This window comes from Crocuta crocuta, unplaced genomic scaffold (genome assembly GCF_008692635.1).
Source record: "Crocuta crocuta isolate KB4526 unplaced genomic scaffold, BGI_CrCroc_1.0 scaffold118, whole genome shotgun sequence".
Classification (NCBI taxonomy): Eukaryota; Metazoa; Chordata; class Mammalia; order Carnivora; family Hyaenidae; genus Crocuta; species Crocuta crocuta.
In genome coordinates, this window is record NW_027551558.1 from 14,020,181 (window position 1) to 14,046,136 (window position 25,956).

Genomic DNA, 25,956 nt, shown 5'->3' on the forward strand with positions numbered 1-25,956 from the left:
TATTACCTATTATGTTGTTTGAGTTTCTTATATATTTTGGACTTTAACCCCTTATCATACGTATGGTTTGCAAATATTTCCTTCCATTCTGTAGGTTGTCCCTTCAATCTGTTGATTGTTTCCTTTGCTGTGCAGAAGCTTATTTAGTTTAATACTGTTTGTTTCTTTTAAGAGGAAATTAACTTGCCATGCCTATAGGCTGTGGGAGAGTTGCAGGAAAGAAAAAAGATAATTAGTAGAGCAAGTCCTTAAAGGATGGTAGAACCCCCAAAATGAGTGGTGGAATAAGGCTTCAACCATTGAAAAAAATAAAAGCCTTTCCACTGAAAATGGAAACAAAGAAAAGTTTCAAAAAAGATGAGTAAGATGAAATGTTGAAAATTTCATTTCCAGAATCACAAAGATCTGAAGACTGAGCAGAATGGCCAGGCTTATCTCAAAAATAAACATTAGGAAGTGAGCTACACTTCAATGGCTCATGGTGTTGTAGGAGCAGGGGCTAGGAGCAGGGGCTTTGGATGGCTTCTGATATAAGAGATGGGGTATAAAGTCACTGTACTGGTGAAAGGCAGGGTATGCCCCAGATGATACGTCCCCATAACTCCTTAAGCCTTCAATGAAGTTATGAAATTCACAAAACAATTATTGTGATAGGGTTTCCTGTAAAAAATAGTGAAGAGGCCAAGGTGAGCATCCCTTGGCTGTCAGGGGCTGTCAGGGGCTCCTTAGAGACAAAACATAAGGTGCAAAAGGAATAGATAAGGCAAAGGCAATTAAGTGTTGCCTTGGCATAAACCTTAATGAGGGTCTCTTGATTTATACAGGTAGAGAAATTGAGGGTTTAGGGCTTAGGTCAAATTGCTTAGGTGTCTGATAGTCAGAGGGAAACCCAAAAATCACATCTCAGTTACATAAGTTTGTTGCGGGGGCGGGGGGGGAGGGTTGTGAGTGAGGTTAAACAAAGTAGCAGTTTTGTTGAGGTTGTTCCTATTTTATTACATACACAGATACACACAGACACAAGCAAATTTTTTTTCCAGATAACTGGGAGGCAAAGTCAGTTATTTTGAGTTCTGGTGGTGGTGATACCCTTGCAGGGTTGAGGAGATTGGTGGTGGTGAAATCTACAGGGCTATATGATCCTCAGAGGAGCTTGATGTTTAAGGTTCAAGAGCCTGAAAAGCAGAAAATTGGCTTACTCCATTTGGAGTTTCACCAGGTGGGGTCAGAAGAGAATAAGCAAGAGCAGGGACTGCACAGATCAGACATAGAGGGATTTGAATGATGGATCACTGTGGATCTTCTCTGTTGTTGGAGGATAGTGAAGAAGAAAAGTCTGGATTTATAAATATAGAAATTAAGGCAGAGTCCTTATTTCAGGTCAATTTAATCTGATCGAGCTTTTTTTCCTTTTTTTTTTTTTCAAATTCCTACTGCATAATTGATTTCACAACAGACAGACCCATATCAAACTTTAAATGAAGAAGTCAAACAATAAATCAGTGAAAACTCATTTTTCATCTGATTTTTCAGAGCTATGTCATTTGTATAAAGTCAGGCACACTTTATATGAGTAAGCTTATATTTAAAGTTATTTATATCGTATGATTAAAAAACTACCGTAACAACAGGGTTCTCATCTACCAGTGTAGCAGAGAATATCAAGTGTTGTCTTCTCCATGCTGCAGTCGGAAACTGAAGCATGATGAGACCAAATCACTGCTTCAAGGGTTCTTTGTATTCCAGAGCATCCCAGTTTCTGAATATATGGTGTATCATGTAAACTTCCAAACAAGAAAAGTGAGAAAACAAGCTATCATTTATTAATATTTATGGAACCCTTGTGTCATGCTTAGCCCATGGTGAGTGCTATAAATTATTAGAATGAAGATGTGCAATGTACATTCCTGGACTTAAAAATTCTATAATCTGGTTAGAGAGACCCAACCTCAGTGTACTAAAAGTTTACAAAAAATATTAGAAATAAATAACTTCAGACAATGACAGGAAAAATCCTGAGGCATGTGTGAGATGACCAGTGAGGGGAATAGACAGTAAATTGGAGGTCAGAGGAAAAGAGAAGTCAGAAATGGCTGGTGTTGACAGAGAAGACTTCACAGTGGGGGCCAGAATTTGACTGGACCTTGGGGGATGGGTAGTATTTGGTGAGTCATCTTTATCATTATCATCATCATCTTGCTTCTACAAGAGCAGTTATATAAATATGAACCCTCCCAAGTCTCCATTTTAAAGGACAGTTTCAGACAGATATCTGAAAATAATTCCCTTGAATAAGTATCAAGAAGAGAAGGAGATGAGGGGCGCCTGGGTGGCTTAGTCGGTTAAGCGTCCGACTTTCGCTTAGGTCATGATCTCGCGGTTCGTGGGTTCGAACCCCGCATCGGGCTCTGTGCTGACTGCCAGCTCAGAGCCTGGAGCCTGTTTCAGTCTGTGACTCCCTCTCTCTCTGACCCTCCCCTGCTCACGCTGTCTCTCTCTCTCTCCTAGAAATAAATAAAAAACATTAAAAATTTAAAAAAAAAAAAAAAAGAAGAGAAGGAGATGGGAGAAAATGCCCCGAAGACTAATTTTAGTAAAATCCCATTTACCCCCTGAGAACTGGCTTTTCTGGATTAACCTGCATTTCCTTAGGATTCTCACTACCTCCTATCTCACCTGTGCCTAAAATCTGCACTTGTGACATGGATGAGTCTCTAGCGGCCCTGGTGAGAACTCTGAGGAGTTCTCCTGGGTTGGTAAACACTGTGGCGTGGATAGAATCATGGCAGGGCAGGGTGTTGCTACGGCTCACCTCTCAAATGGAAAGCCTGTGGTCAAGGGTTCTGAGAACCTACTCAACTGATGACTGGATAGTTGGTTGATAGGGATAGAAAGGTCACTGAATAGTGACTGTCTCAATAGTCCTCTGGACTTTCACTGGGGGAGCAGGAACTGGAGCAACTGGAACAACTCTTCAAAGGTCACATCTGTGACCTGAATCCAATAGGTTCTGAACATGTCTATTCTTCAAATACACACCCACGCCTTCTTTGTCTCTCCACACAAAAGCCTTATTCTCTCATTTTCTCCTAAAATGAGGTTAGGTAATCCATAAAAAAGAGCTTATCTGTTCATTAAATGCAAGCATTCAGCAATCCAAAGCTCTACATTTAGAAACACAATTAACTTTCCTCAAAATGAGGACCAAGGAAACACGGCAAATCCTCTTTCCACCCTGAACACATAAAATTGCTAGACACTAAAAACATTTTTTAAAAAAGTTTATAGCTGAGGGGCACTGGGTGACTGTTGTTATGTGTCCAACTTCGGCTCAGGTCATGATCTTGCAGTTTGTGAGTTGGCGCCCCGCATCGGCTCTGTGCTATCACAAAGCCTGCTTCAGATCCTCTGTTTCCCTCTCTTTCTACCCCTCCCCCCCACTCTCTCTCTTTCTCTCTCACAAATAAACCTAAAAAAAATTGAGCTTCTAAATAAGAAATAGAAATTTTCATGTGTCAAAAATTGAGAATCCACAGAGGTAAGTGCTACCCAGCATCTTGGGGTATGGATTTTAACAACTGGAAAGGGCAGTCAAGTCTCTAGTTCTGCACATCAGAATAGGCTATAGTTAGGCTCCCCACAGACTATGGGCAAGGTTTCTATCCTTGGGACATGTATATCAAAAGAGTCAGCTAAGAGTTGAAGATCCTTGGGGCACCTGAGTGGCTCAGTCGGTTAAGTGTCGACTTCAGCTCAGGTCATGATCTCACCTTTCCTAAGTTCAAGTCCCGCGTGGAGCTCTGTGCTGACAGCACAGAGCCTGGAGACTACTTTGGATTCTGTGTCTCCCTCTCTCTCTGTCCCTTCACCACTCATGCTCTGTCTCTCTCTCTCTTTCTCTCTAAAAAATAAACATTAGAAATAAGTAACTGCGTAAGTGAATAAATAAATAAATAAATAAATAAGAGAAAGAAAGATCCTTATTCTGTGCTGCCTGTGCAGGGCTCAGATTCTCACAATAACCTCGTCACACAGAAGCCCTGTGCCAAAAATCTAAGCTAAACATTTGCGTGTAATCAGTGACTCCCATAAAACGCTCAGCAAAGGCAACCTTAGAAAAGCTTGATGGGATCTTATCCACAACCAAGGGCACAAATGCAAAAGGGACTTTAAATATGCTTAAGAGTATTAAAAAAGTGGGGAAGGGTAGGAATAGAACTTGAAAGAATAGGACATACTTCTTTAAAAAAGAGGGATTTGAAAAGAATCATGTAGCATGGCAGATTGTATCCTCCAAAATGGTTACACATGGACAGCCACAGCAGTGTTTCCCATCCCACATGCTTTTCTCTTAACAATGTTTCCTTTATACTCTTTCCTTCAAAAGGTGAGGTCTACGTCACCTCCTTTGAGGGACACGATTGTGACTCACTTGTAATTAATACAGTGAGGTATAAGTGGAGGTGTCTGGATGGCAAAGTCAGCTAAGTGACCAGCTCTTGATTTCGGCTCAGGCCATGTGTGAGCTCGAGCCCTGCATCAGGCTCCATGCTGACAGCGTGAAGCCTGGTTGGGATTCTTTCTCTCTCTTTCTCTTCCTCTCCCTCCCTCTCTCCCCCACCTTCCTTTAAAATATAAATAAATAAACATTTTAAAAAAACTATTTAATGATGCTGTGTGACTCCTGAGGCTATATCAGAAATGTGGGGCAGTTTTTGCCTTGCTAACTGGTGATCACTTGTGCCGGAGTCCTGAGCTGCCATGTAAGCAGTCCAACTGCTTAGGAATTGGCAGGGGTGAAGAGGTGCAAGTTAGCCCATGCAAAGTGACCACATGTACAGGTCCATGTAAAGAAAGAGAGATCTCTGGCCATACACAACGTCTCCCGCTGCTGTTGTGCAAGTTCTAACCAACTGCAGAAGAGGCCCTAAGCCAGAACATCTGACAGAATCTTTTTCTGAATTCCTCATCTACATAATCACAAGCAAAATAAAAAGATTGTTTTAAGCTGCTAAGTTTTGAGGTAGTTTGTTTTGTAGCAATAAATAACTAGAACATACAGAAACCCTGCAGGTTGAAATATGGAGAAAACTTACTGATAAAACAAGGTTAAATAGTAATTCAGAGTAGCTGAAGTACAGAATTAGAATTATAGAATACATATAAAGTAATTATACAAAATGCAAAGCACAGAGAGAAAAAACAGAAAAAACAAAAAGGAAATTAGGAGTTGTGCAAGTTGAAATAAGAGGTTATACATAGGTCTGGTAGGGATTGCAGAGAAAGAAAACAGAGACTGAAAGAGAGCAAATATTTAGAGATAATGGCGGAAAATCTTCCAGAATCAAAGAAAGATATGAGTCTTCAGGCAGAAATTATACAAATTAATTAAGTAGAATAATGAAAAACAAATCGTAAACTAGATATAGCAGAGTGGAAATATAGAAAGTCAAGGTAAAAAAAAAAGTCAAGGGAAATGAAATAACCTTAGAACTTCAAGATAGACAGGACGGGGCACCTGGGTGGCTCAGTCAGTTAAGTGTCTGACCTCAGCTCAGGTCATGACCTCACAGTTCTGGATTCAAGCCCCATGTTGGGCTCTGTGCTGACAGCTCAGAGCCTGGGGCCTGCTTCAGATTCTGTGTCCCCTCTCTCTCTGCCCCTCCCCCTCTCGTGCCTCTCTCTTTCTCTCAAAAATAAATAAACGTTAAAAAAAAAAAAGACAGGAAAGATTATCTATTAGATTAAGCCAGGTGAAATAAAGATCACTGTAGATCAAAAATGACTGAGTAGGAACTCTGTTTCTGCTTATGAAGGAGAAACTGCTATAGAAATCGCCCTCCCCCTGTAAATAGCTAGAAAGCAAGACAACTGTATTGACCCAAATGTCCACTACTTGTGAACAGATGAACAGATTGTAGTTTATCCTTATAGTGGAATTTTAGTCAGCAATAAAAAGGAGCAAACTACCGACAAATACAGTAAAAATAATAAATCCCAAAAGCATTATGCTAAATGAAACAACCAAGATACAAAAGAGCATATGATGTAGGATTTCATATATGTGAAATTCTAGAAAATTCCATCTAATGTAGAGTGACAAAGAGTAGATTAGTGCTTGCCAGCACTGGGAAGAGGATATGGACTGTAATAGGTGGTGAGGGAACATTTTCGGTGTTGGAAATGTTTTATGTCTTGATTGTGATGGTGGTTACATTGTTGTACATTTGCCAAAACTCATTTCATTATATACTTCACACTGGTGAATTTTATTATTTGTAAATGTCCCTCAATAAAATATAGTTGAATACTGGAAATTTGATATAGTTGAATATAATATAAAGACAGAATTACAGTAGTCTTTCTTTTAAATCAGTAATAGTAGATGGTAAAAGGCCATAACATTGTATTTTCAAAGCACTGAGGAAAAAATTGGTATCAACTTAAGAGTCTTTAACTAGTTAAAGCAGTGGCTTTCCAACATTAGTGTGCATCACAATCACCTGGAGGGTTTATGAAAACACGTTATCTCCAGAGTTTCTGATTCAGGAGGTCTTAGATGGGCTCAGAATACACTTTCTAACAAGGTCCTACATATTTCTGATTCTACTGTTGTAGGGACCGTACTTTGGAACCATCAAGCTGAACCATTGCATGAGAGTCGGTGAAAAAAGGAAAATTTCAGTCTTACAACAGCTAAGAGAGTTTAGTATCTACAAACCCTCTCTGAAAGAACTGGTATGCCAGTAAACATACAAACATTTAAATAAAAGAAAAATTTTACTGTCTTGTTTTCTTTTCTGGCCATCATGGTTACTTATTTAGTTTTATGATTATTACTGAAATAATTTTGTCATATAGAGGAAGCAATATTAAGAGTGATATGCCCTGTTGCTGGCTGGTACTGGGTACTTGTGAATTGTGAAATGATCCTGTGGAGTAAAAACATATCTGAAAGAACTGGTATGCCAGTAAACATACAAACATTTAAATAAAAGAAAAATTTTACTGTCTTGTTTTCTTTTCTGGCCATCATGGTTACTTATTTAGTTTTATGATTATTACTGAAATAATTTTGTCATATAGAGGAAGCAATATTAAGAGTGATATGCCCTGTTGCTGGCTGGTACTGGGTACTTGTGAATTGTGAAATGATCCTGTGGAGTAAAAACATATATAAATATGAATAGTATGATGCATAAAAGGAAATCAGTAATAGATTAATACTTTTTAATGGTAATGCATTTTTGGAGTCAAAGATTAAATACCCTTAAATTTACATATTAGGATGGTATAATAATGAACAATAAGAGCTTAAAAATAAATCAGAAAAAAAACTAAAAAGAAATTTCAGTTTTAGAGATATTAATATTCAGTAAAAGCTATTTTGAATGAACTAAAGTTTGCCCTCATTAAACAAAAATATTACATCTCAAATTTCATATTCTGTCTTACCATTTTAAATATCAAACACAATTAAAAAGTCTAAGTGGTTACATAGAAAGATGGAATTTTAGTAACTCGAGTTCTGTATCTTTGTTTTTACAAGCACTATGGTATGAGGGTTTATTTCTAATCTGCTATTTAAATTTGGAAATACATAATACCTCTGGGGTTAGAGACAGAAAGCAAACTCAAATAATTCTGTCCCATTACTAACTTACTTTTTCAACAAAGAGGAAAGAAAAATGAAAAGAAGTTAAGCTTTTTGGTTCCAACAAACTACAGTAATTGAGAAAACACTCCCTTAACCTCAAGGAACACAAGGGTGGCAGTAGTGATGATAAGGGAGACTCAGAGCTGATGTTGGAGGAATGATGTGGTGTGGTGGCATTGGCCACTGCACAGAGAATAGCAACAGGAAACCGAACAAACCCCAGTTTTAAATGGGGAATTGATCAGGTAGAAGCATAAACCACCTATGATCTCTAGAAGAGAGGATACAGGGAAATTTGGAGGGAAATCAAAGACAAATATTATTTCACTTGTCACTTAAGGCTATATTTGCCACTAAACAGATGTGGCTTAAGTAAACAAAGCTTGCCTTGGTTTGAAAGTAGTCCTCCCTGTCTGTAGTCCCATGACATAAATCAATAATATTTTAAGTAACAGTAGCACGAAGGATACATTATATTTAGCTGTGTGTGTCTATGTGTGTTTGTGTGTGTGTGTGTGTGTGTGCGCTCACGCACACTTTGAAAAAAAATATATAAGCAAGGCAACTACCAGGGCTAGTCCTGGATTTAATTAAGAAGTTGATGAAATTTAACTTCTGCATCTGGCATCTGGTCCTTTGAACCTCTAGTATGTGCCCACCTTCTTTTCACAAAGCCAAGGCACCTGGGGTCATTCTGTTCTCCCTAAAGGGTCTTCTAATAAAAATATTTTTTACACAGAGGTTTAAAAAGATAAAAAAAAAACAGCCAAATATAATCTCATCCAATGTATTTACTTTCTTAAACAAAAGCTTTTTATTTTGTGATGATTGTAGAGCCACATGTAGTTGTAAGAAAGAAAACAGAAATCTTGTGCATCCTCTGCCCAGTTTCCCCCAGTGATAACATCTTGAAAACTCGAGTGCAATATCATAATCAGGTCATTGACATCGATATTCAAGACAATGTTGCCCTTTAACAGCACTATCCACTTTCCTCACACCCCTACTACTTCCTTAACTCCTGGAAACCACAAATATGCTCACCATTTCTATAATTTTGTCATTTCAGGAATGTTATATAAATAAAATCATACAGTATGTAACCTTTAGGAATTGGCTTTTCTCACTCAACCTACTTCTCTGGAGATTTATCCAAGTTGTTGTATATAATCTATAGCTCATTCCTTTATTACTAAGTAGTATCCCATGGTATGAATGTACCACAGTTTTTAAAACCATTTACCCATTGAAGGACACATGTGTTCTTCTAGTTTTTGATTATCATAAATAAAGCTGCAATAAACATGTACAGGTTTTTAGGTGAATACAAATTTTCACTTCTCTGGGATAAATGCTCAAGAGTTTCATTGCTTGGTTATATGGTAGTTGCACACTATTGTTGTTGTTGTGTAGAAGAGATTGCCAAATTATTTTCCAGTGTGGCTTTACCAGTGTGCATTTTCACCAGCAGTGTGTGAGGGATTCATTTCTTCCACATCCTCATCAACATACAGTGTCATTATTTTTTGTTTTAGTCATTCTGATAGTTGTATAATGATATCTCCTTGTGGTTCTAATTTGCATTTCCCTAATGGCTAATAAAGTAGAACATCTCTTTAGGTATTGTGTGCCATCTGTCTATCCTTTTTAGTAAAATGTCTATGTCTTTTTCCCATTTTCTCATTGGATTATTTTGGTTTTTACTATTGCATTTTGAGAGCTCTTCATATTTTCTAGATACTAGTCCTTTGTAAGATACGTATTTTGAAATAATTTCTCCCAGACCATAGCTTGTTTGCCTTTTTATCCATTTAAGGGTCTTTCACAGACCAAAACTTTTCAACTTTTTTGAGTCTTACTTATTAGTTTTTCCATCAATTTTTCTTTTTATGGATTGTGTTTGGAGGGCCCTAGGCTGGGGCCAAGGGTTTTTATTTTTTTCCTCCTGTTGTATTTGGTTACAGTAAAGCAGTTATTGCCTCAAAGTTTTTCATCTTTCTGGTTATTGGCTAGAGAAAGCAAGTTTTTATTGGGACTTTTATGTCTATGTTTGTTGGCATTTCCAAGTTGCCATCTTCTTTCAACACCCAGTCTGGGTACACAAGGCAAAAAAAAAAAAAAAATTTAAGTAACTCACCACTATGTCATTTCTTGGGTCCTGAGGTCTCTAACCAGTCTAACATCTTCTGTCTTTAGGTCTTCTATACTTATGTCTTTAAATATAACTTCCAGAGTTTTTTGTTGTACTTAGTAGGAAGACTAGGGAATCTCCTCTATTTTCCTCAAAACAGAAGTCCTATATTTACTTTCTATTAAGGATTTAGGGATAAAGTTTGATGAAAGAAAGTGGGGCATCAGATTTTTATTTTGATTACATTTTTGATAGTAAGGCCAGCCCTTTTATTTTATTTTTTTAATGTTTATTTATTTTTGAGAGAGAGAGACAGAGTATGAGCAGGGGAGGGGCAGAGAGAGAGACACACACAAAATCCGAAACAGGCTCCAGGCTCTGAGCTATCAGTACAGAGTTCGAGGTGGGGCTTGAACTCATGAACTGTGAGATCATGACCTGAGCCAAAGTTGGCTGCTTAACCAACTGAGCCACCCAGGTGTCCCAAGGCCAGTTCTTTTAAACTATGAGAACACAGCCACTTTAAAATCAAAGACAGACTCACTGACATGGATATGCATATAGAGGATTCACAGTCTGATTTAGCACATTAAGTCAAGCCACAACTAAACAGGCAAATGCATATATTATTACAGGTCAAGGATGATTGCCTTTTGGAACAGGTTGAACCAAGTTAAATGTGCACTAAATTAGGTAGCTATATGAGTGTTATGAGTAGTCTCTTCCTTTGAATCTGGGAAGAATGCCTGAAGGAAATGATGTTTCAGGCGTTGCTGTACGATATGGGAAAGGGACTTGTCAATTGGATGGCAAAAAACCCCACAAGGGCTTTTAATATTTTGCAATGTATTTTTTCATCTCTAGAAGTTTGATTAGTGTGTTTTTATATTTTCCACTACTCTTTCCATTATGTTCATGTTTTTCCTCCCTACCTTCTTAAATGAGCAGAGCTTATTTACAACAGCTGTCCTCTGTGGGGGAGGGAGTGGGAAATGGATTATAGAGTGGCTTTGGGGTGAGGTGAGAGAGAAGTGATTGAGATGCAAAAAGATGAGAGAAATTAGGTAAAATCAGAGGCATAATTTTTGAGATTGAAAAAACTAAGAGATTCTAGACCCATATCCTTATTGCAAATGCTAAATGTCAAGGTGGTGAGGTGTGTATGCATAGAGGGTCTCTGTGCTTATTGCATTCGTGTGTGTGTGTACACACACACACATATATATACACATGTATATATAGATATATCTTTTGTAAAATCATTTAAGAATATCATAATAGACATAATATCCTTTACCCTAAATATTTTGGTTTGTTTTTCTAAAAAAAATGATATTGATATTCTCTTGCATAATTACCACGCAGTCATAAGATCCAGGAATTTAATGATTGATATAATGTTATTATCTAATACTCAGTGCATATTTAAATTTTACCAGTTTCCCCAATAATGTCTTTTATGGTCATTTTCCTTTCCCTCTGATCCTGTATCCTGTCCAGGATTGTATTACCTTTACTTATCATACCTTTCTAGTCTTCTTTAAAATAGAGCATAGAGGGGCGCCTGGGTGGCTCAGTCGGTTAAGCGTCTGACTTCGGTTAAGCGTCTGACTTCGGCTCAGGTCATGATCTCACGGCTCGTGCGTTCGAGCCCTGCGTAGGGCTCTGTGCTGACAGCTAGCTCAGAGCCTGGAGCCTATTTCAGATTCTGTGTCTCCCTCTCTCTCTGACCCTCTCCTGCTCACGCTGTCTCTCAGAAATAAATAAAACACTAAAAAAATTTAAAATAGAGCATAGAACATCCCGCAGCTGGGTTTGTTTATTTCATCATAATTGCATTCAAGTTAGACATTTTTGGCATTAGTATTATATAAGTGATATTGTGTCCTCTTCAATACATCACATCAGGAAGAGCAGACTCTCACTTTGTCTTATTGGTAATTTTGTCTTGTTGATAATTTTGATCACTTGGTCAAGATGATGTCCACCACGGTTTTCAGCTGAAAAGATATCATTTCTCACTTTGTAATCATTTCTGGTATTCTTCATTCCCTTGTGTAGATCCAAATTTCCATCTGTTATCATTTCTTATGTGCCTGCATAACTTCTTTTATCATATTTTATAGGAAAGATCTGCTGTAAATAAGTTGTCTCTACTTTGTCGGAAAATGTCTTTATTTCACTTTCATTCTTGAAATATATTTTTGCTGGTTAAAGAATTCTAGATTTTCAGCTTTCTTCTTTCAGTAAAGAAGTAAAGAGGTAAAGAACACCTATTGTCTTCTAATTGCATAGTTTTTGACAAGAAGTATGCCATCATTCTTATCTTGGTTCCATTTTGCAACATGTTTTCCTCTGAATTTGTTTACAATTTTTTATTGCTAGTTTTCAGCAATTTGGCATGGTAGACTTATTCTGCTTCTTGAAGTGGTAGCTTGATTATTGATTTTAGATCTATCTGCCTTCTAATATAAGTAATTAAAGACATAAATTTCCCTCTAAACACTGCTTTCCATAAGTGTTGATATGTCATGTTTCATTCTTATTCAATCCAAGATATTTTCCAAGTTTCCTTGTGACTTCTTTGAGCCATGGTTTGTCTAAAAATGTGTTATTTTCTAACTATTTTTGATTTGCTCACATTTCTTTTTGTGGTTGACTTCTAACTACTTTGGTGTGGTCAGAAAGTAATTCAATCATTAAATTAACATTTGAATAATTTCAATCCTTTTAAATTTACTGAGAGGCACCTAGGTGGCTCAGTCAGTTAACTGTCCACTCTTGGTTTTGGCTCATGTCCCATGATCTAATGGTTCATAAGTTTAAGCCCTGCATAGGGATTCTCTCTCTCTCTCCCCCTCTCTCACTGTGTCCTTCCCACACACCATTTCTCTCAACATAAATAAACTTTTTTTAAAAAAGTTAAAAAAAATGAATTTATTGAAACTTGTTTCATGTTCTAGCATATGGTCTATCCTGGAGAATGCTCCATGGATACTTGAAAAGAAGATCTATTTTGTTGTATAGACCTCCGTATAGTGTTCTGTAAATGTCAGTTACGTCAAGTTGGTTATGTTGTTCAAATCCTCTATATTCTTGTTTACTATCTAGTTTTATCAATTACTGAGAATGGAATGTTGAAGTTTCCAACTATAATTGTTGAATTGTGTATTTCTCCTTCTAATTCTGTCACTTTCTACTTTATATATTTTGGAGTTCTGCTGTTAGGTGCATTTACACTTTTATAAATTTTATTTTTCTTCATTGAAGAAAACTCTTTATCCTCTTGAAATTGAACTCTTTTTATTCTCATGGAATTTCCCCCTCCTCCTCTGGTAGGGTTTATTATTTGCGTATTTACTTGTCTGATGTTCATATGGCTACTCCAGCTTTCTTATGGTTACTGTATGCATGATATACTTTTTGTCATCTATATTAGTCAAGGTTCTCTAGAGAAACAGAATCAGCAGCACACACATGCGCACGCGCACACACACACACACACACACGCACACTTATTTTTAAGGAATTGGCTCACCTGGTAAGTCAAAATCTGTAGAGTAGGCTGGCAGAGTGAGGACCCAGGGGAGTCATGGTTTAATCTAAAGGCCATCTACTGGCAGAATTCTTTGTTGCTCAGGGGACGTTAGCTTTTGTTCTATTAAAACCTTCAACTGATTTGGGTAAGGCCCACACATATTCTGGAAGGTAACGTGCTTTACTCAAAGTTCATTCACTTGAATGTTAATTTCATCCAAAAAACATTTTTATAGAAATTTCCAGAATAATATCTGACTAAATATCTGGGCACTACGGTCCAACCAAGTTGACACATGAAATTAACAACCACACCATACCTTTACTTTGAATCCATTTGTATCTTTGAATCTAAACTTTTTCTCTTATAGACTGCATATCATTGGATGTTGTTTTTTCTTCCAGTCTGACAGTCTCTGTTTTTTTGTTGTAATATTTAGTCTAGTCACATTTAGCATAATATTTAACATGGTTAGACTTACAGATGCCATTTTCCTATCTGTCTTCAATAGGTCTCGTGGGTTTTATTTTGTTACTCTATTACTTCCTGGTTGGATTTTTTGTGTTTCAAACAAACATTTCAGAAGACAATTGTTATTCCTATTTTGATTTTTTATTACTATTTTTTAAGTAGGTTTCATGTCCAGCATAAAGCCCAATGCAGGACTCTGAGATCAAGACCTGAGCTGAGATCAAAAGTGAGACAATCGACTGAGCCACCCAGGTGCCCCTTTATTACTATTTTTAAAGCTTTTTGTTGTTGTTGCTCTAGGGATTATAATGCAAATTTTAATTACCACAATCTACTGCAAGTTAATACTGACTTAATTCCAGGAAAATATAGCAACTTTGCTCCAACATAACTCCATTTCCATCTCGTTTCTTTGTGCTATTACTGTCATATAATTTATGTGTTATAAAACCAACAATATAGTAGTATAATTATTATTTTATACAATCTCATATTTTTAAAGTAAGAGAAAAAGAGAAAATATATTTATAAACTATATATTACATATTTATAAATACATTTCTTATTTATTATATTTGTCTGTTCTATTTACCCACATTTTATTATTTCTGTGCTCTTCATTTCTCTCTGTCGATTATATTTACCATCTGGTATCATTTTCTTTAAGTCCAAAGAACTTCCCTTAGTATACCTAATATGACAATTTGGCTAGCAACACATTCTCTGAATTTTTGGCCATCAGAAAGTTTCTTATTTTTAATTTTGATGGATATGGAGTTCTTGATTAAAAGGTTTTTCTTGCAACACTTTGAATATGTCACTCATGCCTTTTGGCCTCCATTACTTCTGATAAGAAGTTAGCTTTTAATCATATTTTTGTTCCCTTGTATATGATGAATTATTTTTCTCTTACTGACTTTGAGATTTCCCTTTTTCTTTGGTTTTCAACTTTTTGAATATGATGTGTTTGAGGGTGGAGCTCTTAAGTTTATCGTTCTTGGAGTTTGTTGAATTTCTTGGATACGAAGATAAATGTTTGTCATGAAACTTAGAGAATTTTTAGCTTTTGTTTTTTAAAATGTTTTTTCTACTCTTTCTCTCTCTCCTCACTTTCTGGTGTTCCTATAATAGATAAATGGGTATGCTTGATGCTGTCACACAAATCTTTGAGGCTCCATTCATTTTTCTTCATCCTTTTTTCTATTTTTCAGATTGGAAAATTTCTACTACTTTAACTTCAAATTCACTAATTTGCTTTTCTGCCAATCTGGTGTTAAGCCCAGTTAGGGAAATTTTCATTTTAGTTATTGCACTTTTCAACTCTAGAATTTCCATTTGGCTCTTTTTTATAGTTTCTACTTCTGTATTGACATTCCTTACTTATCAAACATTTTTATATTTTATTTTACTTCTTTGAATAAAATTTTCTTTAATTATTTAAATACATTTATAATAGTTGCTTTGAAGTGTTCGTCTCCTCAATCTAACATCTGGGCTTATAGAGTTAGTTTTAATTGATTTTTTTCCTGAATGTGAATCACACTTTACTGTTTTTCTGCATTTCTCATAATTTTTGGTTGACATCGGGCATTTCAGTAATACATTGTAGCAAGTCTCTATTCTGGTTTTTTCCCCTGATTAAAAAAAATTGTCTGGCTTCAAAGGTGGAATCTTTCTCCCACATGAGTTGCTGATGTCTCCACCCTTTTTATTCTTCTCTTCTCCTCTCTTCTCTTCTCTTCTCTTCTCTTCTCTTCTCTTTCTTCCTTTCTCTCTCTCTCTCTCTTTTGGTCCTGGCTTACTAGAAGTTATTTCTGTGTCAGCATAGTCTAGTGGTCAGCCAATGATTTGAGCAAAGATTTTGCTCAAATACCTTGAGTCCATAAGGCTTTAACTCACTCTGCTAACTTACCTATGTGTAGACCAAAGAGTGAGTACATTCAAAATCTAGCTAGTTCTCAAGTATGCCTAGGTTTTTACTTTCCACTGGGCTCTCTTTAGTACCCCCTGTGCATGTATTCCAGTCAGCCAGGAATAGGTGTAGAGCTAATCTAGCCCTCTATGGCTCTGTCATTTTCAGAATCTCCTTATTAAATTTCTGTCTAGTCAGGCTGTTTGCCCAAGCTATGATCATAAATTCCAGCTAGCAGAGTTGTGAGTTTTACCTGTTTATTTCCTATACAAAAAAAATTTTTTTTTTTAATAAAAAAATTTTTTTAACTGATAATGCTGCCATGGCTATTTGCTTCCTACCCCAAGTCTAGTCTGTCCCTTCTTAGGGCAAAGCTGTTGTTTTTCACAACCAGCCTTATCTTTTTACAACTCCCATTCTCAGTTACTAACCTGAGGGTGAGAAGGTGGGTGTGAACCCAGGCAAGAAGGCCATAGACTCCTGCTGTTCTTATCTGACGTTTCAATTTTTAAAATATTAATAACTGCTTCTCAATTTGGTGTCTGCCTTTGGTCATTTTCAAAGTCCTGAAATGGTTACTTTTGACAATTTTGTCGAGTTTATACTTATTCTTTGAAGATAAGGTTCACATATGTCTTCACATATCTTTTTTTTTTTTACTTTTTTGACCAAAGTATTTTAATAACAGAGATATCTTCATGCAATATATTATAATTTTGTTTACAATATTTTCTTGTGTGTGTAGGCATGTAACTTGTTCTTCCTAAAACATCATGATATCAAGTCCAGAATTATTTTTTCTAAATATATTTTTTAAATTTTATTTAAATCCAAGTTACTTACAATATAGTGTAATAATGGTTTCAGGAATAGAATTTAGTGATTTATCACTTACATATAACACCCAATGCTCATCCCAACGAGTGCCCTCCTTAAAGCCCATCACCAATTTAGCCCATTCCCTCACCCAACACTCCTCCAGTAACCCTCACTTCTCTGTATTTAAGGATCTCTTATGGTTTGCCTCTCTCTCCATTTTTATCTTATTTTTCCTTCCTTTACCCTATGTTCATCTGTTGTGTTTCTTAAATTCCACATATGAGAGAATCATATGATATTTCTCTTTCTCTGACTGACTTATTTTGCTTAGCCTAATACATTCTAGTTCCATCCATGCTGTTGCAAATGGCAAGATTTCATTCTTTTTGATCACTGAGTAATATTCCATGCTATATATATACCACATCTTCTTTATACATTCATCAGTTGATGGGCATATGGGCTTTTTCCAGAATTTGGCTATTATTGACAGTGCTGCTATAAACATTGGGGTGCGTGTGCCCCTTTGAACCAGCATTTTTATATCCTTTGGACAAATACCTAGTAGTGCAATTGCTGGGTCGTAGGGTAGTTCTATTTTTAATTTTTTGAGAGACCTCCATACTATTTTCCAGGGTGGCTGCACCAGTTTGCATTCCCACCAGCAGTGCAAAAGGGCTCCCCTTTCTCTGCACCCTCACTAAAATCTATTGTTTCCAGAGTTGTTAATTTTAGTTGTTCTGACAGGTCTGAGGCGGTATCTTATTGTGGTTTTGATTTGTATTTCTCTGATGATGAGTGATGGTGAACATCTTTTCATGTGTCTGATAGCCATCTGGATGTCTTCTTGGGAGAAGTGTCTATTCATGTATTTTGCCCATTTCTTTACTGGATTATTTGGTTTTTGGGTATAGAGTTTGATAAGTTCTTTATAGATTTTGGATACTAGCCCTTCACCTGATATGTCATTTGCAAATATCTTTTCCCATTCAGTCAGTTGCCTTTTAGTTTTGTTGATTGTTTCCTTCACTGTGCAGAAGGTTTTTTTTTTTTATCTTGATGAGGTCTCAATAGTTCAGTTTTACTTTTGTTTTCTTTGCCTCTGGAGACATGTCGAGTAAGAAGTTGATGCGGCCGAGGTCAAATAGTTTGCTGCCTGTTTTCTCCTCTAGGATTTTGAGGGTTTCCTGTCTTACATTTAGGTCTTTCATCCATTTTGAGGGGTTTTTTTTTGTGTATGGTGTCAAGGTTCATTCTTCTGCATGTTGCTGTCCAGTTTTTCCAAAACCATTTCTTAAAGAGACTGTCTTTTTTCCATTGAATATTCTTTCCTGCTTTGTTAAAGATCAGTTGGCCATATAGGTCCATTTCTGCATTCTCTATTTTGTTTCATTGATCCACATGTCATGTTTGTGCCAGTACCATACTGTCTTGATGATTACAGCTTTGTAATACAGTTTGAAGTCTGGACTTGTGATGCCTCAAGGTTTGGTTTTCTTTTTCAGGATTGCTTTGGCTATTTGGGATCTTTTCTGGTTCCATCACATACCTCTTTATTCTGTCATAGCCCAAATTCCTGTCTGCATGCTTGGTTATTTTTGGATGACAGACAATGTGAATTTTATATTGTTTTGCTAGATTGTGTTCTATATCTATAACTACACTGTATTTTGTTCTGGTGCACAGCTAAATTACTTGGGATCATTTGGCTTTTTTCAAGACTTGCTTTTAAGCTTCGCTAGAGTAGGTCAAGAGTAACCTTTAATCTAGGGTTAATTTAGTGCTACTACTAAGGACTCTTTTATTTTACTATTTTTTTTTTTTTTGAGGACTACCCATACCCCATATATTATGAGGTCTTTCTACTCTGGTTGGTAGAAAACAAACTGTTCCCAAGTCTGTGAACTGTTCTGCTTAGTCTTATCAGGTGGTTCTTTCTCTGACCAAGAGTAGCTTCCTCTTACATATACACAGATCAGTGCCCAGCCAAAGATTCAATGAGATCCCTCTGCAGAATTTTGGAGTACTCTCTCTCATTCCCTCTATCTTTGCTGCTGCTGCTCACTCTTCTCTAGTACTCTGCTCCACAAATTCTAGCCTCCCTAACCTCCCCTGGCTAAGTCTCTTATCTCTGCAACTCATAGAGATCTGCTTAGTTTACCCCCTCAGTGATATGGACTGAAAATTGCCTCCAAGAAGTAAGTTCATGCAATTGTAGGGCTCACCTCATCCCTTTCTCTTGAGGATCATAGTACTGTACTACCTGACTGAAAAAATAATTATATTTTTGTCCATTTTTCTAATTACTTAGAGAAGGAAGATAGATGTCATCTGTTAGTCCATCTTGGCTGAAAATGAAAGCTGAAGAATTTTAATCACGGGACAGAGTTATTTTATTCATCATTTTAGATCACTGTGGTTGCTTTGTAGAGAATAAATTATATGAGATAATATTGGAAAAAGAGATACCAGTTATGAGGTTTAGCAGTCATCTAAGGCAGAGATGATGGTTGCCTGGTCTAGAGAAGTTGTGGTTATTGACATTTACAAGAACAGCTTTGAGATGTATTTTGAACATAAAATGGATAAGATCTGCTGATTAGATGTAAGAGATAAGGCGAAATAAGGATACAAGGATGATTCCTGACTAACAAGCCCAGCCAACTTTCATTTCCTTTATCCTTTTTTAAACCCCAAATTTAGCTTCTCATCCTTCTCTTACCACTCTGCCCTTTGAGCCCAATCCCCTTCCCTCTTTCTTGCTTCCTTCTCTGAAAACAGAAAATGTATAATAGTCAACTCAGCAACTATGGAAAGGATAATTTATTGGTTGTGTACCACATGGGCATTGAGCCCCAGGAGAGACAACTTATTTAGTGGTCTACAAAAAAGAGGCCCCAAGAAAGGAGGACTTGACAGAACCAAGTCAAGCAAGATGTGTAGGATCCACTGTTATAACAAAAATAGCAAGATTTCAGGCAAACAATGACAATTCAAAATAGGTTTCATATGACAGAGTCCTATGAGTCCTATGTTGGTTGAGGCTCTGGTTGGGTGAAACTCAGAGCCACATGGTTGGTCTCACCTTGGGTCTCATCACAGCAAGTATAACTTTCCTAGATGTGAACTGTTGTCCTGTTTAATCTCAGAAGCCTATGGTATTTGTATTCAAAAGAAGAGTCACTTACTTTGGGAGTACTGACCTTTACCTGGAGGCTTTATTTTGTGAGATCCTGGAGCACAGGGCCCAAAAGGCCAGGGAGATACAAACTTATTTGTGTCAATGCTATGAATAAAGTAACCCAGTCACTCCTGGGACTAGGCAATAGACTGGAGGATGAGTCTGGGAGTCTCTGGATCTTTGCTGTTCTCTTTAGTGCCACATAGTTTAACAGTGCATTATTCCATAACTGCTTTGTGATAGCTGAGTTTTTATACCCTTAATTAGATTATATTTGTTTCCCAGGCCTACTGTTGTAAATTACCATAAACTGGGTGGCTTAAAATAAGAAATCTGTTGTTTCAGAGTTCTGGATACCAGAAGGTCAAAATCAAGGTGTTGATGGGGCCATGTTCTAAGACCATTCAGACACTGCCATAATTACTTTATTAGGTCAATTATTAGACACTCTCAAATGTAAGGCCAAATTTTCTGATGGAGCCTGTAGGGGAGAGTCTTTCTTTGTCTCTTCTAGTTTCTGGTGTTTGCTGGCCATCCTTGGAGTTCCTTGGCTCCATCAGTACAAACTCTGCCTCTGTCACCACATGGCCATCTTTTCTCTGTGTCTCTGTCTCTGTGTCTTCTTCTTCTTCTTCTTCTTTTTATTTTTTTTTTTATAAATAGTTTATGTGTCTCTTCTCTTCTTATCAGGACATAGTATGACCTCATCTTAACTAATTATATTTGCAACTACCCTATTTCCAAATAAAGAAAGTCACATTCTGAAGTACTGGGAATTAGGACTTCAACATATTTCTTTGGGGGACACAATCCAACCCATAACAACCTCCCTTATAAGGAGTAAGACAGTGTTTCATACTTTTTTCACTCATGGACACTTAACTCAGGACATTCAGCAAGTTTCCTGCTTTAGGTGGATGTGAAACAAAATGAAGGACTATGATAAAAAGAAATGACACAAATTTTATGTAAGGCAGGAAAATGTATTTAATTGTAGTGACATTATATTTTGATATTAATTGATATGTTTTCCTATAATTCTTTTTATTTACTTTATGGTTTTTTCCCCATTTTTGAGATATGGATTGTCTTAGAGAAGGTTGTTACAGAAAAATCAGAGAACAAGTGTAAAATATTACCTTTTGAGTTTTAAAAGGTTAGGTCCAGGAAAAAGACAAAAGGATTTAGAATAATATTTGGCTCATCAAAGCCAGTTCATCCCTTTTTCCTTCTATCAACCTGAGATTAAAATCTACAGAACTGGGCAGGTAAGATGAGGAGCATCTGAGAGGAAGTGAGACATTATTGGTTCCTGAGTAGGGGTCCTGTGGCTTATCCTCAGAGCTAATTCCTGGGGCCAATGAAGGAAGTGAAACCTTCCTAAGAAAGGTACAGGGATTTAGGAGAAAAGTAAGGTTGTACCTTGTTTCCAGGGAGGTCACAAGACTTGTAGGACTTTCCTGTCCAGAAGGGGTAGAGGTGCAACTAAATGTCTTCAGTATCCCTGAGAGGGATGCACAAGTACCTGAAATAGAGCCAGGTTGGAGGAGCCTGTGATCAGGTGCAAGGGGTTGAGAATGACTTTAGGACTGAGGATAGACATCTCAATGTCCCAACTGAAGACAGACATCTCAGTAGATACAGGTATGGTAGATAATAACTAAAGGCCAAAGTCCCCTTCTCCACCCCACCCCCAACCCACCCAGAACTCAAGTCAACCCTAAAGATGTCTCTCTGAATTGACACGCTATGTTTCTACTCTTATATAGAAGGAGGCTCATAAAATAAATTATGTTTTCCATTTAAAAAATAAAGTTTATTGCTTTCAACCTTTAATTTGTGGTCTGAGATTTATTTCAGCTACATAAGGAAAATGATCATTCTAAATGTGCAAGTTGCTTCTTATTTGTAGGTGGGCAGTGGGAACTGAAACTGTCCTCTGGGCAGCCAGGTACTCCCAAGTGTGACCTAGCATTTTCCCAGACTACAGAAATTATTGCTGAAATTTCACTGATTGGGTCTTTAGGAGGGAGGGAAAGGGAAGTGGAAGAAGTGGGTGGGGGTGGGGGTGTGTGATTAAACCACTCAAGTTATATTTTAAACTTTGGATATATTGTTCTGAGAGTGACTCTGGACCTTTTAGAGAGGAAGTTCTGAGCAACTCTGAAACTGGAGGTACCTGAAGGAAACCCAGTTGTTACCAAGGAGCAGGTGTGCTGCAATTGTAGGCTTAATGTCACCAGCTTTGGTTCAGAAAGCATCAGAGAAGAAGAGACAGTTCTGTGGGATAAGCCATGGGTTATCATTTAAAAATAATATCTTTTCTGAAAAACTATGACCTCACGTTTGAGGGTATCTCATAATTTGTACAATAAGGTAAAACATACCAGTCTCTGAGCAATCTTTCTATTTGGGGGGAAAGAAATGGAGAGAAAAGTAGGCAGAAAGACAAGAGAAGGAAGGGAACAGAAGCCATCTTAAATAAATGATCTCATTAAAGGACTTTTGGAGGAGGGGCGCCTGGGTGGCTTAGTCGGTTAAGCGTTTGACTTTCGCTTAGGTCATGATCTCNCAGTCTGTGACTCCCTCTCTCTCTGCCCCTCCCCTGCTCACGCTGTCTCTCTCTCTCCTAGAAATAAATAAAACATTTAAAAAAAAAAAAAAAGGACTTTTGGAGGAAAGGTCAGAGTCAGTTTGAGCCTTTAGAATTAGACTACGATTTGAGTGTCAGTTTTGCCACTCACTAAATGACTTCGGACAAATATTTTTAACCACTCTGTGCCTTGAGTTTCCAATTGGTAAAATGGGATGTGTTATGTGAAGACCTGATCAGTTTTTCTATGTTGGCTCTTACTATTTATTTCTAAATCAGTTGTTCATCATTTTCACTTTTACTTTAATAACCCAGTATGGTTGACAGTCTCTAATGTAGTCCCCAATGACCCCTATTTCCTGGTAGTCACAGCCTTGTGTAATCCCTTCTCCTTGAGTGTGGGTTGGACATAGTGAGTTGTTTCTAATGAGCAGAATATGGAAGAAATAATGGGATAACACTTCCTGTATTAGGCTATAAAATGATTGGCTTCAGTCTTTTGTTCATTCTCTTTGTCCTTCTTTTTCTCTTTCTCTTGGATCACTTGCACTGAGGAAGCATGCTGCCAACTCCATTAAGATGGCTATGTGGTGGTAGAGAACTGAGGCCCTCAGTGAAATAATACAAAGAAACTGAAATTTGACAATGACCAAATAAGTGAGCTCAAGAGTGGGTCCTTCATTCTCAATCAAGTCTTGAGCTGATTGGAGCCCCCAGGCAACAGCTTGGCTGCAATCTCACGAGTGACTTTGAGCTAGAGACATTCAGCTAAGCTGATGATACCTGACCCATAGATAATGTTTGAGATTACATTTGTTGTTTTCAGCTTCTAAGTTTTGGAATAGTTTGTTATGCAGCAATATATAATTGATACATGGCTCATATCCATCTCACAGTGGGCCCAGCTGTGTTCACCTTGTGGTTATTTTTCCAGTTTCAGAATGTATAATTAGAATAGATATACTTAGCAACTGGCATAGTCCCCACAGTGGTCCTCTGACACATGGAATGAGGGCTATTGTGGTAGGAAAGACCAAGTGAAAGCCACTAGAACTATGTTTACCTATAAAAACAATAAACTAAAAGCAATACTGCATTCTTGAAGGAATTGCATAGATTGATAATACTTGGAAGGTCTTAGAAGATGAAGGGGTTGTGATTCAACTAGAAAACAATCGACTATCATAAATCTAATAGGTAGTGGCACCAGTTGTAGTTGTCTTTTCAGATGTGGTTTTGTTGCTGGAGCAAATCAACACATCTCTGATATGCAGCTATTGATCTGGTAACTGCTTTTATTTTTGTACCTGTTGGTAATGACCATCAGAAGCAGGTGGCTTTCATCTGGCAAGGCAGTAATCAACCCTCTCTGTCCTACCTTGAGGCTCTCTCAACTCGAGTCATATGTCACAATCTAATCTACAAGGACCTTGTTTGCCTTCTTCCATAGGACATCACACTAGCCCATTACTTTGATGATTTTACGCTTACTGGACATGGTAAGCAGAAAGTAGCAACTATTTTAGACACATAAATAGGACATATGTGTGCCAGAGAGTGGGAGATAAATTCCACAGAAATTCAAGGAACTGCCACCTTGGTGAAAGTTCTAGAGGTCCAATTATCTGAGATTTGAAGAGATTTCTCAACTAAGATGAAGGGCAAGTTGCTGCACCTGGTTCCTCTAACCATTAAGAAAGACGCACTATGCCTACTGGGCTTCTTTGAATTTTTGAGGCAACATATATCTCATTTGGACATGCTACTTTGACCCATTTACTGAATGACCTGAAAAGCTGCCCATTTTGAGTGAATCCCAGAATAAGAGTAAGCTCTGCAACAGGTCATGCTGCTATGCAAGCTGTTCTGCTAATTGGGCCATATGACTCAGAAGATATGATAGCATTTGAAGTTTTAGTGTCACATAGGGACGCTATTTGGAGCCATTAGCAGGCCCTTATCCTACAGGTGAATCCCAGTACAGATGCTAAGAGTTTTTTTGTTTTGTTTTGTTTTGTTTTGTTTTAGCAAAGCCATGCTTTCTTCTTTGGGGAGTCAATTTTTGGCTTGTTACTGAGACTTAGAAGAGACTGAATGGTTGACCATGAGCTACCAAGTTACCATATAACCTGAGATCCATCAATATCATCTGATCCTGAAGGCACAAATAAATTGCATGAGGAAGTAGCCCAAATGTCCATGCCCCCTACTCCTGCTACGTTTCCTTCTTTCTCTCAACCACACTGACAGATTCATAATGAGTTCCCTAGGATTAGTTGACTGAGGAAGAAAACACTTGAAGTTGGTTTACAGATAACTCTTCAAGATAAGCAGGCACCATCTGAAAGTGGATAGTTGTAACACTATAGCTTCATTTTGGAACAGCCCTGAAAAACAGTGTTGAGGGAAAATCTTTCCTGTGGGCAGGACTTTGTACAGGGCATATAGTTATTCATTTTGCCTGAATTAATAAATGGCCATACATATGGGTCTACATCCACTCATGGGTTGGGGCTAATGATTTGAGGGGATGGTTAGGGACTTGGAAGGGACACATTAGAAAATTGGTGACAAGGAGATCTAGGGAGGATATATGTGGATAAACCTCTCCAAATGGACACAGAATATGAAAATATTTGTGCCCCATATGAATGCTCACCAAAGAAGGATTTAAATCATCAGGTGAATAGGATGACCTATTCAGTGGATATCAGTCAGCCCTCTTCTCTAGTCACTCCTGTTATTGCTTAATAGGTTCATGAACAAATGGCCATGGAATCAGGATGGAGGTTATGCTGGGCTCAGCAACATGAACCTTCATCATCCAGGGCTTATTCGGATAAAGGCACTGCTGAATGTCCAATCTGCTGATAGCAGAGACTAACATGGAGACCCCCAAATGTCATTACTTCCTGGGGGATCAGCCATTCACCTGATTGCAGGCTAATTACATTGGTCTGCTTCTATCATGGAAGGAATAGCATTTTGTCCTTATTACACATGGATTTGCCTTTTCTGCTTGTCTTCCTCCAATGCTTCTGCCAAAGGTACTATTTGTGAACTGACCAAATAATACCATATTTTATCCAAAAGCATGGTATCACTTTTGACCAAGGAACTCACTCTATGTGAAGTTAGGCAATAGGTCCATGCTCATGGGATTCACTGGTTCGACCATATTATTTATAATTCTGAAGCAACTGATGTGGTAGAATGCTGTAATCACCTTTTGAAGGCTCAGTTAAGGCATTTAGTAGGTGGCAACACTTTGTGGGGCTGGAGCGAGGTTCTCCAGATTGTGATAAATGCTCTAAATCAATATCCATTATATTGTTGTCTCACATAGCAAGATTCACAAGTCTAGGAATTAAGGGGATAGAAAGTGAAGTTGTTGCTCTCATTATTACCCTTAGTGATCTTCTAGTACAATTTTTATTTCCCATTCCCACAACATTAGGCTCTGCTGCTCTGGCAGTCTTAGTTCTAAAAGGAGGAATGCTTCTCCCAGGGAAAACAACAATGATTCCAATGAACTAGAAGTTGAGACTGAGACTGCCACCTGGCCATGTTGGGCTCCCAAGGCCACTGAATCAACAGGCAAACAAGGGATTTACTAGATGGCCATGGGGACTGATCTGGACTATCAAGAGAAAT